The sequence below is a fragment of the Erythrolamprus reginae genome, chromosome 1 (genome assembly GCF_031021105.1).
Source record: "Erythrolamprus reginae isolate rEryReg1 chromosome 1, rEryReg1.hap1, whole genome shotgun sequence".
NCBI classification, from domain to species: domain Eukaryota; kingdom Metazoa; phylum Chordata; class Lepidosauria; order Squamata; family Dipsadidae; genus Erythrolamprus; species Erythrolamprus reginae.
The window spans coordinates 32646774-32660553 of NC_091950.1; the positions used below are offsets into that span (position 1 = coordinate 32646774).

A 13780-nucleotide genomic window follows, 5' to 3' on the forward strand; every position below is an offset into this window, starting at 1 on the left:
GGATATGACAATTATAATACATATGACATAATGGTATAGATCTATTTTTTTTTCTGTTCAAAGCCAGTTTAGCCATTTAAATGCCTTGTCTTCATTTATATGCTTGTAATTAAGGGCATAGTTCCCTCTAAGCTGAGCAGTGAGCAATCGCTCACTTAAAAATCATCATCAACTCAGAGTTTTCCAAACCTGCCCAGAAGCCGAGAGGGAAAGAGTGAGAGGGGAGGAGAGAGAGAGGAAGAGAGAGAAACAGATAGAAAAAAGAGAGGAAGGAAAAGAGAAAGAAAAAGAATGGGAGTAAGGAAGAGAGAAAGAAAATCAAAATCTAGTTTGAAACTAGCTCAACTATTTAAGTGGCATTTTGATATTGATAGAGTTGCCCTATTATGAGCTCACTGTTATAGACACACAGTACAGTATTTTATTTTGAAATTCTCTGAGGCAAAACAGGGTGGGTTTTTTGTTTGTTTGTTTATTTATTTATTTATTTATTTATTATTTCTGTGCCGCCCAGTCCTGAAGGGACTGCCACTCAGACACTATACTTTTCCACCCACCCACCCAAAAAATTAGAGGGAACACTGATTAAGGGGGAAAAAATTGGGGCCAAATGGGGTTTTCTATTTTCTCTGGTATACCGAAATGAAATGATTTGGTTTGATTTATTTCTAATTTGTCAAAGAAATCACAGTATCCTGGTTCCCCTGAATTTTAATAATTAGCTGTGGTTTACAAATTACAAGGACTGGGCCACATATCAGGCTCAGCCAAAACCAAAACCAAATTACTTTAAGTATGAAAGCGCACAGTGAATGCACAACTTCTATGGTTTTTACCCAACCATTAGTTTACAAAAGGATGCAACCAAACCTTTTTGTGTCTCATGGGACTAGCTCAGAAGCACTATTTGCTACTCATGGCACTAGAGAAACTAATTGTAAGCACCTCTGGGAAACACACAAGTATTTCTCAAAGAACACTTTCCTCCTCCATCCAAGAGCTGATCTAGAACTATGGAAAGAAAACACATTTTGAGTTTTTATTTTCATTTTCTATGTAGCATGATAACAGAAAAACCCCTCCATCTTTTTATTTATTATTTAGATTTGTATGCCACCCCTCTCCACAGACTCTGCTATTTTCCAAAATAGCAGAAGTAATCTCTCAATTGTTGAATCTCAGGATTTTGCACATAACTCCATTGAGGCCAAAATAAGGCCGAAATAGATCTATCCTAGTCTCCCTTAATTTTCAAATTCAGCAAAAAAAATGTGATACATATAGATAGAATTGTCGGCTATCAATAAAATTAACTGCCTTGGAAATGGCCCTGGGTTGGGCCGAGAGGCAAATAAGGAGCTGTGATGTTCCTTCGATACACCAGGGTGATTTGACACAAAAATATGTTACCCTTCCCTGGTGCAGAGCTGAAGGGATTGGATACTGTAGCCTAGAGGATAATTCTCTGCTTTGCAAGGCAAAGGTTGATGAGGCCAAAATAAGGCAGAAATAGATCTATCCTAGTCTCCCTTAATTTTCAAATTCAGCAAAAAAACATGTGACATATATATATATATATTCAATCTGAAGCTTCAAAGCTAAGTCTCTTCATTACCTATTCAAATCCCTACAGTAAGAATTCAAGAACAGAGCAGTTTATGAGGGAAAGGAGATGGGATAAAGAAAAAAGAAGAGAAAGTCAATTTAATATAAGAATCTTCTTTCTCTCTTTTTTTGTTTGGTCACCAAGGGAGCATTTGCAATGAAACCAGCTGTTAGCTCTGCAATAGGATCAAAGGTCAACACAGAAAGATGAAAAAAGATCAAGTTTAATAATAATAAGTATAATAATAAAATGATCACAAGGAGAGAATGAGTGGGTTGCACTGACAAATAAAGGAAGCAAAAAAGGAGTCTAGAATATGTGAAAGGAAGGGTGAAAGTGGCAGAGGAAACCTAGTTAAGTCTGATCCCCTGCTGTGGAGGAAGAAAGGTAAAAAGAATGAAAATAAACCATTCAATAATGACATTTGGTCATCATTTCAAAAAATGGGGGCAACAATGTTTCTAGCTTTACCAGTTACTTCGAGTATTGTAATATTGAGATAATATTTAAAATGATGAAGGGAAGCCCTCATTTGGTCCTTCTAGCTCCACTTCAGGATTTGGATTGAGTAACTATCACTAAAGCTGCTATGTTAGATATTGCACAGTCTCGTTTTTTAAGGCTTTGGAGATATGACTAGTGCAGAAAAGTTTTAAATAACTATCTGATGGACTACTTCAATATCATCCACTCAAGATCCTAAATGAGAGAAAGAATAGAGTAGGGTAGAGTAGAATAGAGTAGAATGGAGTGGAGTGGAGTGGAGTGGAATGGAGTGGAATGGAATGTAATAGAATAGAATAGAATAGAATTCTATAATGGCCAAGTGTGATTGGACACTTAAGGGATTTCTCTATTGCAGAACATCTTAGTATACATACAAACAAAGTATCATAAGTGTTCTGTCGGGCTCTCTGGTAGAATCCTCCCAAAAATGCACAGGTACAAATTTCAGACACACACACGTTTGAAAATTCAAAACAATGTTCTTTATAAGGAAAATTCACTTAAACTAAACCCTCTTTTGGTATAGCAAAGAGCACTCGTCTCCAAACAAACTGGTAATTGGTACAAGTCCCTTATCAGTTCTGTGATACTTAGCTTGCAGCTGTGAGGAAATTCACAGTCCTTCTACTTTCACAAAGTGAAACACACTTTGCTCTGGTTTAGTTTCAAAGCGGGGAAAAATCAGCACACAAAAAGTCAAAGTCAGTAAAGCAGTCACGAAACACAACAATCAGATAATCCTCCACAATGGCCAAACCCACAGGCTGCTATTTATCACTAATTGCCACAACCCCACCCAACCACAGGTGGGCTCATTTTCTTTGATAATAATCTCTCAGTTGTTGTTGCCTATGCATCGCTCTCCGCATGCGTGGCTGTATCATTAACTCTTGTTCTGAATCCAAGGAGGAGCTAGATACTTGATCTCCTTCTGAGCTGTCTACCACACTCTCCTCTTCCCTGTCACTCCTGTCTTCTTGGTCAGAGGAGCCTTCATCAGCAGATTCCACTGGGGGCAAAACAGGCCTGCAGCATGTGGATGTCTCCCCCACCTCCACAGTCCTTGGGGCAGGAGCAGGGCCAGAGCTAACGACAACACATAAGACACCAATAGGAGTAGAAAAGATGAAAATAGTAATGCAACCCTACTACATGGATAAACATCTTTGTAGTAGTTATTAGGTATTCAGCAGAGTGATAGCACAATGAGGAAAACCAATCTTTGAGACTAATTGTTTTAGTATGCAATGCCCTAAAGGGAAGAATTTGAAACACTTTATGTCCAGAATATGAGGAGTCTGACCAGTGCAATATACAGGTCCTCAGTGGAAGGCAGGCTGGTTGCAACTGTTCTTTCAGAACTCCTAACTATCCATTGAAGTCAGTATCTATTTTGTTGGTTGCTTTAGCAAGCTAGACAGTTATAGAAGTACAAATGGCAGACTCAATAACTCCTCCGTAGAACTGAAGAAACAGCTTCTGGGGCAGTCTGAACTTTCTGAGTTGATGAGAGGATGATTTGCTTGAGCAGGAGATCTTCTTAAAAAATATCTTCACTGTTCGAGATCCAACGGTGGGTGCACAGGCACCCAAATGATGAACGAGACCTCTCAATTAAGACTTCTACCTTTCTGCTTATAGAAGGCAGGCTTTTTCAGTTTGACTATATTGATAGCTTTAATCAAATTTTCATACGTACATTTTATATTTTAAAATCTGCAGGAGAGGCCCCTCAGAAGATGTCGGCACCGTCAGAGACCAATTCTGGAACCCAAGAGGCTCCATCTTTCTTCTCCTAAACTAGAGGAGGGCAAACTCCCTTGGAAAATTTGGGACCCATTCTTCCAGCATTTGAAAATGTATCTATTTTGGTAAGCACCGCATTTCATTCTACTTTTCAAATTGTGATTTTGCTTTTTGGATTCTGTTAGCTTTTTTTGTCACTCACCAAAGCAAAAATCCCAGTAAATAGCTAATAGCATTAACAGAGAAAGGCAAGCTGTGATTTGGATAATGAGGAAGTCATACAGATAGGCAAAAGAGGGGTCTGGCATATGAGACAGGAGAACCTGCAAAACAATGCAACCCAACAACACCCATTTGCAAGCTATTGCAATATAGTGAGTGATATTGATGTAAGCTAGATAACCTTAGATTTCTTATTTCGTTTCCTTATCTCCTGTCTTGAATTTCTTTTGCTTAAGACATCTTAAGACTTTTTCTGTACTTTACTTCACATTGTGCTGTTCATCTTGAAAAGGAACAACATGACAGTTAACTTAATAACTGTCCTGAATCATGACTTAATGCCTCTCAGTACCAGTTGCTGCAGAAGATTACCCATATACGTAATCACCAAACTTCTGGTATGATCTATTATATATAGAAAAAATATTCTTACTCATCTATTCTTACTCATGCCAGCTTCCAATGATGGATATGGCAGAAAAAGAAGGAGTTGGAGGAGGAGAAGTTAGAGGAGTTGGAGTCGCAGGAGTCGGAGGATGAGTTGGAGACAGAGTCTTTAAGAGTCTTTAAGATCATTTAGGCCTTTGTCTTCAGCACAACACAGCTTTATAAAGTTCATCCTTGTTTTATAGACCCAAGACCCCATAGAAGAACAGACATAAGATGAATGTCCTCATTTCAATAGCACATTGTGTGAAAGAGACCATGGGGCTGCACAAAAGCACCAATGAGTTTTATTTTATTTTATTTATTTATTTTGTCCAATACAGAATAATACACAATGAAGGTTATAGAGGATATAGTAAAGAAGAAATACGAGATATAGGAGAGACTAGAGGACAGGGGACGGAAGGCACTCTAGTGCGCTTTTGTACTCCCCTTACTGACCTGTTAAGAATCCAGAGAGGTCAACTGTGGATAGTCTAACGGTAAGATATTGGGGGTTAGGGGATGATACAATAGAGTCCGGTAAGGAGTTCCACGCTTCGACAACCCGATTACTAAAGTCATATTTTTTACAGTCAAGTTTGGAGCGGTTAATATTAAGCTTGAGTCTGTTGTGTGCTTTTGTGTTGTTGTGGTTGAAGCTGAAGTAGTCTTTGACAGGCAGGATATTGCAGCATATGATCTTGTGGACAATACTTAGATCATGTTTAAGGCGACGTAGTTCTAAGCTTTCAAGACCCAGGATTATAAGTCTAGTTTCGTAGGGTATTCTGTTTCAAGTGAAGGAATGAAGGGTTCTTCTTGTGAAGTATCTTTGAACATTTTCAAGGGTGTTAATGTCTGAGATGCAATATGGGTTCCAAACAGATGAGCTGTATTCGAGGATGGGACTGAGTTTTGTGTGATGAAAAGCCTTGGATTGCCATCTCTTGCATATTGGTCATCCTACAGTTTTGTTCTCTTTAGCCCAGTATACTCTCACACTAAATATTGAATCTGGTTTGAGTTGTCCCAGTATCAGTTATTAGAAATGCAAAATGATAAATTATTTACTCTGAGTGAAAAGCTGCCTACAGACCTTATTGTTTTGTAAACTTCTAAGTTTCACAAATCAATTTGAAAGCCATACCCTTTGCTGGCACAATTAATTAAATTGTTTACATTATTCAATAATTACTCTGTTCCTGATATTAACTTTAGTTGAGAATTCTTTCCTTGGTGACTTCCTTGAGAATAATCTTTCTGAGATTCCAATCTCTGTAACAAAACAAGGCCATAACTTATCAAATACAGATACTGATTAACAGAGTTGGAAGGGATCTTGCAGGTCATCGAGTCCAACCCCACATGCAAGTAGAACCTCACTATTTTTGACAGATGGCAGTCCAGTCTCTTTTTGAAAGCTTCCAGTGATGAAACTCCCATTACTCTGAATCAGCCATTGGTTGATGGTTCTCACTGTCAGAAAATTTATCTCATTTACCAATCAGCCATTGGTTGATTGTTCTCCTTATTATTTCTAGGCTGAATCTCTCCTTGTTTAGTTTCCATCTATTATTCCTTATCCGGCCTTTGGGTGCTTTGGAAAAATAGTTTGATCCCCTCCTCTCTGTGACAGCCTCTCAAATAGTGGAACACTGCTATAGTCCTTCTTTTCATTAAACTAGACATTCATTCATTCATTCATTCATTCATTCATTCATTCATTCATTCATTCATTCATTCATTTGATTTGACTTGATTTGTATGCTGCCCCTCTCTGACATACACAGTTCTTCAAACGATCTTCATGTGTTTTAGTATCCAGTCCACTAATCATCTTGGTTGCTCTTCTCTGCATTCCTTCTAGAGTCTCAATATCTTTTTATAGTGTGGTGACCAAAACTGGATGCAGTACTGTAGATGCGATCTTACTAAGGTTTTATAGGGTGGTGTTAGAACCTCACTTGATCTTGATTGTATCCCTCTGTTAATGCAATTTAGGATTGCATTGGATTTTTTTTTCATGAACACAGGTATATTTCTGAACTTCAGCTGTATTTCATGCATTGCACAGCAATGAAAGTAATGCAAGAAGTCAGTTTTGATCAACAAAAAGACATAGAGCAACATATAAATATAAACATGTAAGAATTTACTTATTGCAGTTTACTTGGCTAGGAAAAGAAACCTAGGTCGATTTTACTTATAATTTTGCAAGCTACTGTTCAATAAGGTAAATTATTCATACTGAGCTTCCTGTGCACACACTGGAGATGTGGAACTGCACACACAGCACACTGGTAGAGGGAGTGGCAACCCCTGCCTATGTACACATGCAGAACAAATACTCACATTATGTCGGCTACAGACTTTGTTGTTTTTCACTCCCTTTTCCCTACCATATAAAATACATGCTTTATGTCTTTATGGCTATTTCTTCCTAGTGTCCATTCAAAAGACTTCTGAACCTGTTACAATCAGCCCTTACCTCTCTAATGGTAAATTTTATCAGAATAACTATTGCATAGCCTATTTTGGAAAACACATGGGAGCTATGCTAAAAGGGACTGGCATTTCATTTTCCTAAATATTCACAATTAATTTACAATTGTGCAAGTGTTCCATAAAGAATATAGCATTGCCATTTAAAATTGCCATGGAAAAATCACTAAAATGCTACAATTAATCATGAAGTAAAACACAACACATGCATTCATATTTGCCCAAGAATGAACATTTCTTCTTTGTCCTCAAAAATCATTGGGTAAGTTTAATTTCCATACATCAGGTCCATCTAATGTTCCATTATCATTCTTTGCATGAGTTCCTTTCAAAAATACTTGAATCCTGTTCTCCTAAGTGTAGGGTACCAGCTTTTAAAATGTTTCAAGTTTTTGCCCCAACATTTTCTGTTTTTCCTCCCTTTTCCTGAGTGTTTTAAATTATGTATGTCTGTCTGTCTGTCTGTCCGTCCGTCCATCCGTCCGTCCATCCATCCATCCATCCAATGACGAAATTCCTTTTTTTTTTTACTACTAGTTCTGTGGGCCTGGCTTGTTGTGCCTGGCAGGGGAAGGATGCTGCAAAATCCCCATTCCCTCACTACGCCTGGGGGAAAGATATTGTGAAATCTCCATTCCCACCCCACTCTGGGCCCAGCCAGAGATGACATTTGTCAGCTCTCAAAACTACTCAATTTCTACTACCGATTCTCTGAACTACTCAAAATTTCCATTACTGGTTTTCCAGAACCTGTCATAACCTGCTGGATTTCACCCCTGCATCCATCCATCCATCCATCCATCCATCCATCCATCCATCCATCCATCCATCCATCCACACATTTATCATAATATTAACTCAGATAACACAAACTTAGTTTAATATTAATTCAAATCCATATATTACAAACCAAAGTGCTCTGCTGCAATATTCATTTTACAAAATAAGTTTGTCTCCATGAGAGATGAGTGTGGGAACAGAAAATAGTGAAGTATTCACAGGCCTTAGTACAAGGCAGACATGGTTTCTAAGGTACTAAACATACAATATTAATGCTTCTTTAACAGTTACTTTTCTTTTAATTACATCAGTTTGCATGTGTGTATGTGTGTGAGTGTACGCACGCAGGTATATCAATTTCAAATGTATATTCATCAATTCAAAGGGATCACTCCAATCAGGAATCCCAGCAATCATTCACTTACTGTTTTGCCAAAAGAAACATGATTTCCTGATATCGTACATGATATAAACATTTCATTATATTGTGCTTGATGGCATTTTAATTTCTACTGTAGGTGCTCTCCAGGATAGTAAAAAAGGCTCAATTGCAATTGCTTTGGAATGAAGCTTTTTTTTTTCTGTTTTCATCTCCCCCTTCCCCAAAAAACATTTGCAAGGATGTGAGAAAACAAAAAGTTGAAAACAAGATCTGATCCAAACTCTGGAAGTACGTGATCTGGAGCTAATTCCTCCCTTGTGATTTGTTTTTATCAGACTGGGGTAAAAGCAATAGACCTTATCCGGTGGATAATCTTCAGTGACATGAATAGATGCTCTACAAAATATGCTATGGCACGTCTTCCTTTCTTTCCTTTTTCTTTTTTACAAGACTTTGGTAAAACTATTTCCAGTGGATGGGTCTGCAAAGTTTAAAGAATATGTGTTACTTTGAAATGAGAAAAGATCCTGGATCTTTTCACATTTATTGTGTGCAATATATATCCAATATCCTTTAGCACATATTGTTGCAGGACAACTTTCATGTGAAATAATCTTATTTCTGTGGCATCATTTGACATCTCAATATATCAAGTTACAGTAGTTCTGGAAGGTCTTGGATTACAAGCCCCCTTTCAGATAATATTAGACTTCAATGATCCATTATAGTTTATAGCATAATGGCTAGGCAAGACCAAATTGCAGTTCATTAGATTGCACTTAGATTTATATACTGCCTCACACTGCTTTACAGCACTCTCTGAGCAGTTTGCAACCACAATTGAGCCCAAAATTGATGTTGCTAAGTGTAATAAACTTGCCCCATTTTACGACTTTTCTTGCAAAGGTTGTAACATAGTCACATTTTTCAGTGCCATTGTAACTTTGAACAGTCCCTAAATAAACTTTTGTAAGTCAAGGACTACCTGTAATCTATTCATAGTTTATGACAGCATTATTGCAGATGGAAATTGATATAAGTGCTTCCTTTAAAAAGAAAGGAAGGAAGGAAGAAAGAAAGAAAGAAAGAAAGAAGAGAATGATAGATAGATAGAGAAATAAATAAATAAAGAGAAATAAATAAAACGAGAAAAAGAAAGAGAAAGAAAGAGAGAAATAAATAAATGAAGAGAAATAAATAAAAAGAGAGAAAAAAGAGAGAAAGAAAGAGAGAAATAAATAAGTAAAAAGAAAGAAAGTGAAAGAGAAGGAAAGAGAAAAAAGAGAAAGAGAAAGAGAGAGAAAAAGAAAGAGAAAGGAAAAAGAAAGAAAAAGAAAAAGAAAGAAAAAGACAGAGAGGAGAGAGAAGAAAAGAAAGAAAGAAAAAAAGGAAGGAAGGAAGGAGGGAGAGAAGGAAGGAAGGAAGGAAGGAAGGAAGGATCTCAATAAGGTGCTCTACACAGCCTAGCTTTCGTTGGAAATAAGCCTGGACTGAATTTAAACATGCCTTTTAACCTGTCAAAAAGGAAGAAAGTAAAAATGTTCATATTCTTTGGAGGTAAGGTCAGCCACATTGTATAACACTTACTACTGCTGATGCTTTGGTAACAAAGCCATTAAAAAAATTCTAAGCAGCAAAATAACAACAACAAGAAGACAATGCTGCTAAATGATTTTCCATCCAATATTAGATGGATTGGAATCATTGTGACATTTTGTAAAAGTGGTCAAAAAAAAAAAAAGCCACCAGAACACATAAACAATATTTTCATGTACATATAGGGTTTTACCCATGTTTCACATATCTAAATCAAACTGAAGTCCAGTTTCGGTTATCTTAGGCCAAGAACCATTAGCAAAGCCTTACTGGAGTCAACATCTCTCTTCCAAGCAGCAAAATATCCTCCTAAATAACCATTTTAATGGAGAAGGAGAGAAAATGGTTCTCTTTCTTTTTCTTTTTTTAAAATTGAATGGGCTATCGAGGGAAGCAAGCAAAAGATCAGACCATTCTTCTCTTTGAGACACTCTAAGACAACAGTTCTAAATTATTTTTACACATTTTATTTCAAAGCTTTTAAAGAATACAGAGTCCTTGTCCTTAGCTATGAAGGAATTGAGGCCATATGCTAATTCATGCTATTTTCAAAAAGAAACCAAGCAGGGACATTTCCCCTTTTAGTAAGATAAAGGTTTGAAATCTTCTCACTATATTCTTTCTCTGAAAGGGCAATAGGTGAAGGATGGAGAACTGTAACATTCATGTATCTGTGGTCTAATTGATCAAAATGAATGCTAAAAGGTATAGTTTGGCAAAAAAATGGAATCAGAATGACTACTTTCAGAAAGCATTGGGAAATCCATGGTAAAACCCATTGTGGGAAGCCAGCTGTTATCCAAACATATGAGAAGTGGATCATTGAAAATGTCCCTTGAAAATGACCCTTGTCCCTTGAAAATGACCCTTGAAAATGTCCAAAGATACTTCACCAGAAGAGCCCTTCACTCCTCCACTCGAAACAGAATACCCTACGAGACTAGACTTTCAATCCTGGGCCTGGAAAGCTTAGAACTAAGACGCCTTAAACAAGATCTAAGTATTGCCCACAAGATCATATGCTGCAACGTCCTGCCTGTCGGCGACTACTTCAGCTACAACCACAACAACACAAGAGCACACAACAGATTTAAACTTAATATTAACCGCTCCAAACTTGACTGTAAAAAATATGTCTTCAGTAACCGAGTTCTCGAAGCGTGGAAATCATTACCAGACTCCATAGTGTCATCCCCAAACCCCCAACACTTTACCCTTAGATTATCCACAGTTGACCTATCCAGATTCCTAAGAGGTCAGTAAGGGGCGAGTACAAATGTTTTTCCCTGCTGTGAGATGACATGGAGCTGCCACTCTCTGGTAAAATGCACGTCTTGCAGTGAGGTGCAATTTGGGGGTGGCAGGTGGGGCAAGGGATTAAGGAGGCAGCTCGGCAAGCTTTGCAGCCTTGTGGTTAAAAAGGTTATTGGGCCGGCTTCCCCTCTCCCTGTCAGCCAGCATCTGCAGAAGCTGCTGGCATTACAAGAAGATACTGTGCTGGGACTGATGGGGCAGCAGCAGCCCTCTCCCATCTTTATCCAGCTGGGTAGAAAAAAAGGAGGGGGACTTCACAAGCAAAAGAGAATTTTCTCTTGTGGCATCGGAGACAAAGCTAAAAGAAATTGTTGGGGAGAAAAAGAAGGATAGGAATAGGGGAAGGATACATTTTTCATTGTTTTAACTGTGTAGCAACATCTTTCCCAGCTACTGCTTTCTCTGCCTCAGAAGCAGAGATATTTTTTTTATCCCTAAGGTTAGTCTCCTTACCAGGAGAGAGAAGAACAGAGACAGGGAGAGAAAAAAAAGACGGCACAGGATTTTGGGGGAGGTAGGAGTGGGGGTTATATTAGTCCCAGCCAGTTGCTGCTTCCTTGGGTCTCCTCAACTTTCAGTCCCAGAAAGTGGCTGAAAAATGTCCTCCTCCTCTTTTGCAGCCATGCACCATTTTCTGTCCTTGTCTGCTTGGTTTCCCCTCCCATGCTGAAAGGAGTTTCAAGCAAAAGAAAGCGAGTGGTGTGAAAAATGGGGAAGAAGGATCCAGAAGTGGGAAGGGAAGAGATTGGGAAGAATGAAAACGAGAAGGGCTTCCTGGCTCAGGGAAGGCTCGGAGTCCGGAATCCAGAGCAGACAAGGTGTTAATATTTAACACTGCCCCTATACCTAGAGTGATTTTAGTGCCTTTCTTTTGCCCAGGGATACCACATATGTGGTATCCCTGGGCAAAAGGGATTTGCATGCATTCAATGTCTATAGTCCAGAGCATAAATATGTGTGTGTTTATTTTGTACATCAGGTTGCATAAATCCATCATAATATGCTATTCCTGGTAGGTGATGTTTTGTACACATACAGAGAAAGAAGCACTCTTGTGATCTTTGCCTTTTAGGCTTACTGTCAAACATCAGCCATAATACTAATTTCTGTTTTCATCAATATGTATTACACGAACAGCTATTTTATATGTGGAATTATATTTCTGCACCTATATTGGTTCTCACTGTCAAGATGTTTCTCCTTCGTTTTAGATTGCTTCTCTCTTTGTTCAATTTCCATCCATTGCTTCTTGTCTTGCCTTATGGTGTTTTGGAAAATACATTATCTACCCCCGCTTCCTTCTGATAGCCCCTTAAAAGCCTATTGCCTATCACACTCTTGGGCAAAGCATGTGAGCCATTTTCTCCTTTCAATGGTCCATGAAAATATATTTAGAGTATGTAGATAATAAAGTTTTTAAAAGGTGAACAACATTTTTACAGAATGTAAAATTTACAGAATATAGATACGTTGAGGCTTGGTGTAACAAGGAATGGCTGGGAGGAGAGGGGCCAGGTGAGGCACCCCTTGACATGAGTGACATTGAGTTGACCACACCCACCCATCCACATGAAGCTATGCCCGCTCTCACGTGACCATCAAGCCACACCCACAAAACAAGCCACACCCACAGAACCAGTAGTAAAAAATTAGAAACCACTCCTATTTCTTCCCAATTTCCACTTTCTCGTGTTTTGTTTCTTCCAGGCATAGGTTATCAAAGCACCCTTCTAGCAAGACAAAAACAAATATTTCACTGGCTAGCTCAGAAAAGAAATTCCAAAAATACGATGTCTCTATACCTCCAAAACCACAACATTTTATGGAAGCAAAAGCTGGATTTTTGAAGAAGCAAAGTCGGAAGAGTATTGGTGGCTTTGAACTTTTAAGCAGAAGAAAACTCTAGAGAATACCACGTACAGCCAAGAAAACAAACAGATGGATCACTGAACAAACCAATCCAGAGTTTTCATTTGAGACATAAATGACTAGGCCACATTATGCAAAACTACAGCTGGGAAAAACTCAGTGGGACGAAAGGGAACAGGACAATCAGCAGCAAAATGACTGGACTTGGTTTCAGGGCTCTAAATGCACAGCCTGAATGACTAAGTTAAGGAGGGATCATAATGGAGAAATTATTTCTACAATATGTGTTTGCTCTGAGTCAACCACAATTTGATGACCCGTAATCAATCATTGGTTTGCAAAAGGACTGGGTCTTTTTAATTGTTCTAATGAAGTTTTAAGCTAGGGCTAAACAATTTTTGACCCATTAGCACATTTTGTCAGGGCATTTTTTCACTTTCGCTTAGATTCACAGTCCTGATTAAACTCATATATAGACAGATAATGTGCCTTACTTAAGATAACTCTTCAGGCATATGATTATATGGTTTCTAATTCATTTGCCAATACATAAGCTTTTATCAAAATTACCAGTTAGTTTGCTGTGACCAAGAACACACCAATTAAAACAGTTCTAGAATTTGACATTAAAAAAATAATGAAAACCTCTTTACATTAAAACAAGATCGATACCCAGATTTTTTTAAAAAAAAATGATGTGGGATTTACTGGTGGGATTTATATAGCATGCTTAAATAGATTAAAAATAAGTTGTATAATCTGCATTTCAGCAACTTTGGGAAAACAGGCAAAATCTTAGCATCCTGTACAAATCTAGCTAACTAAAC

The 13780-nt window shown here is 38.0% G+C and overlaps 1 protein-coding gene across 1 annotated transcript in view; it reads right to left on the reverse strand.

The window, feature by feature from the left end:
* Nucleotides 1-13780, reverse strand: part of MDGA2 (MAM domain containing glycosylphosphatidylinositol anchor 2) — a 574798-nt gene that overhangs the window by 238222 nt on the left and 322796 nt on the right. The gene's annotated exons all lie outside the window — the stretch shown is intronic.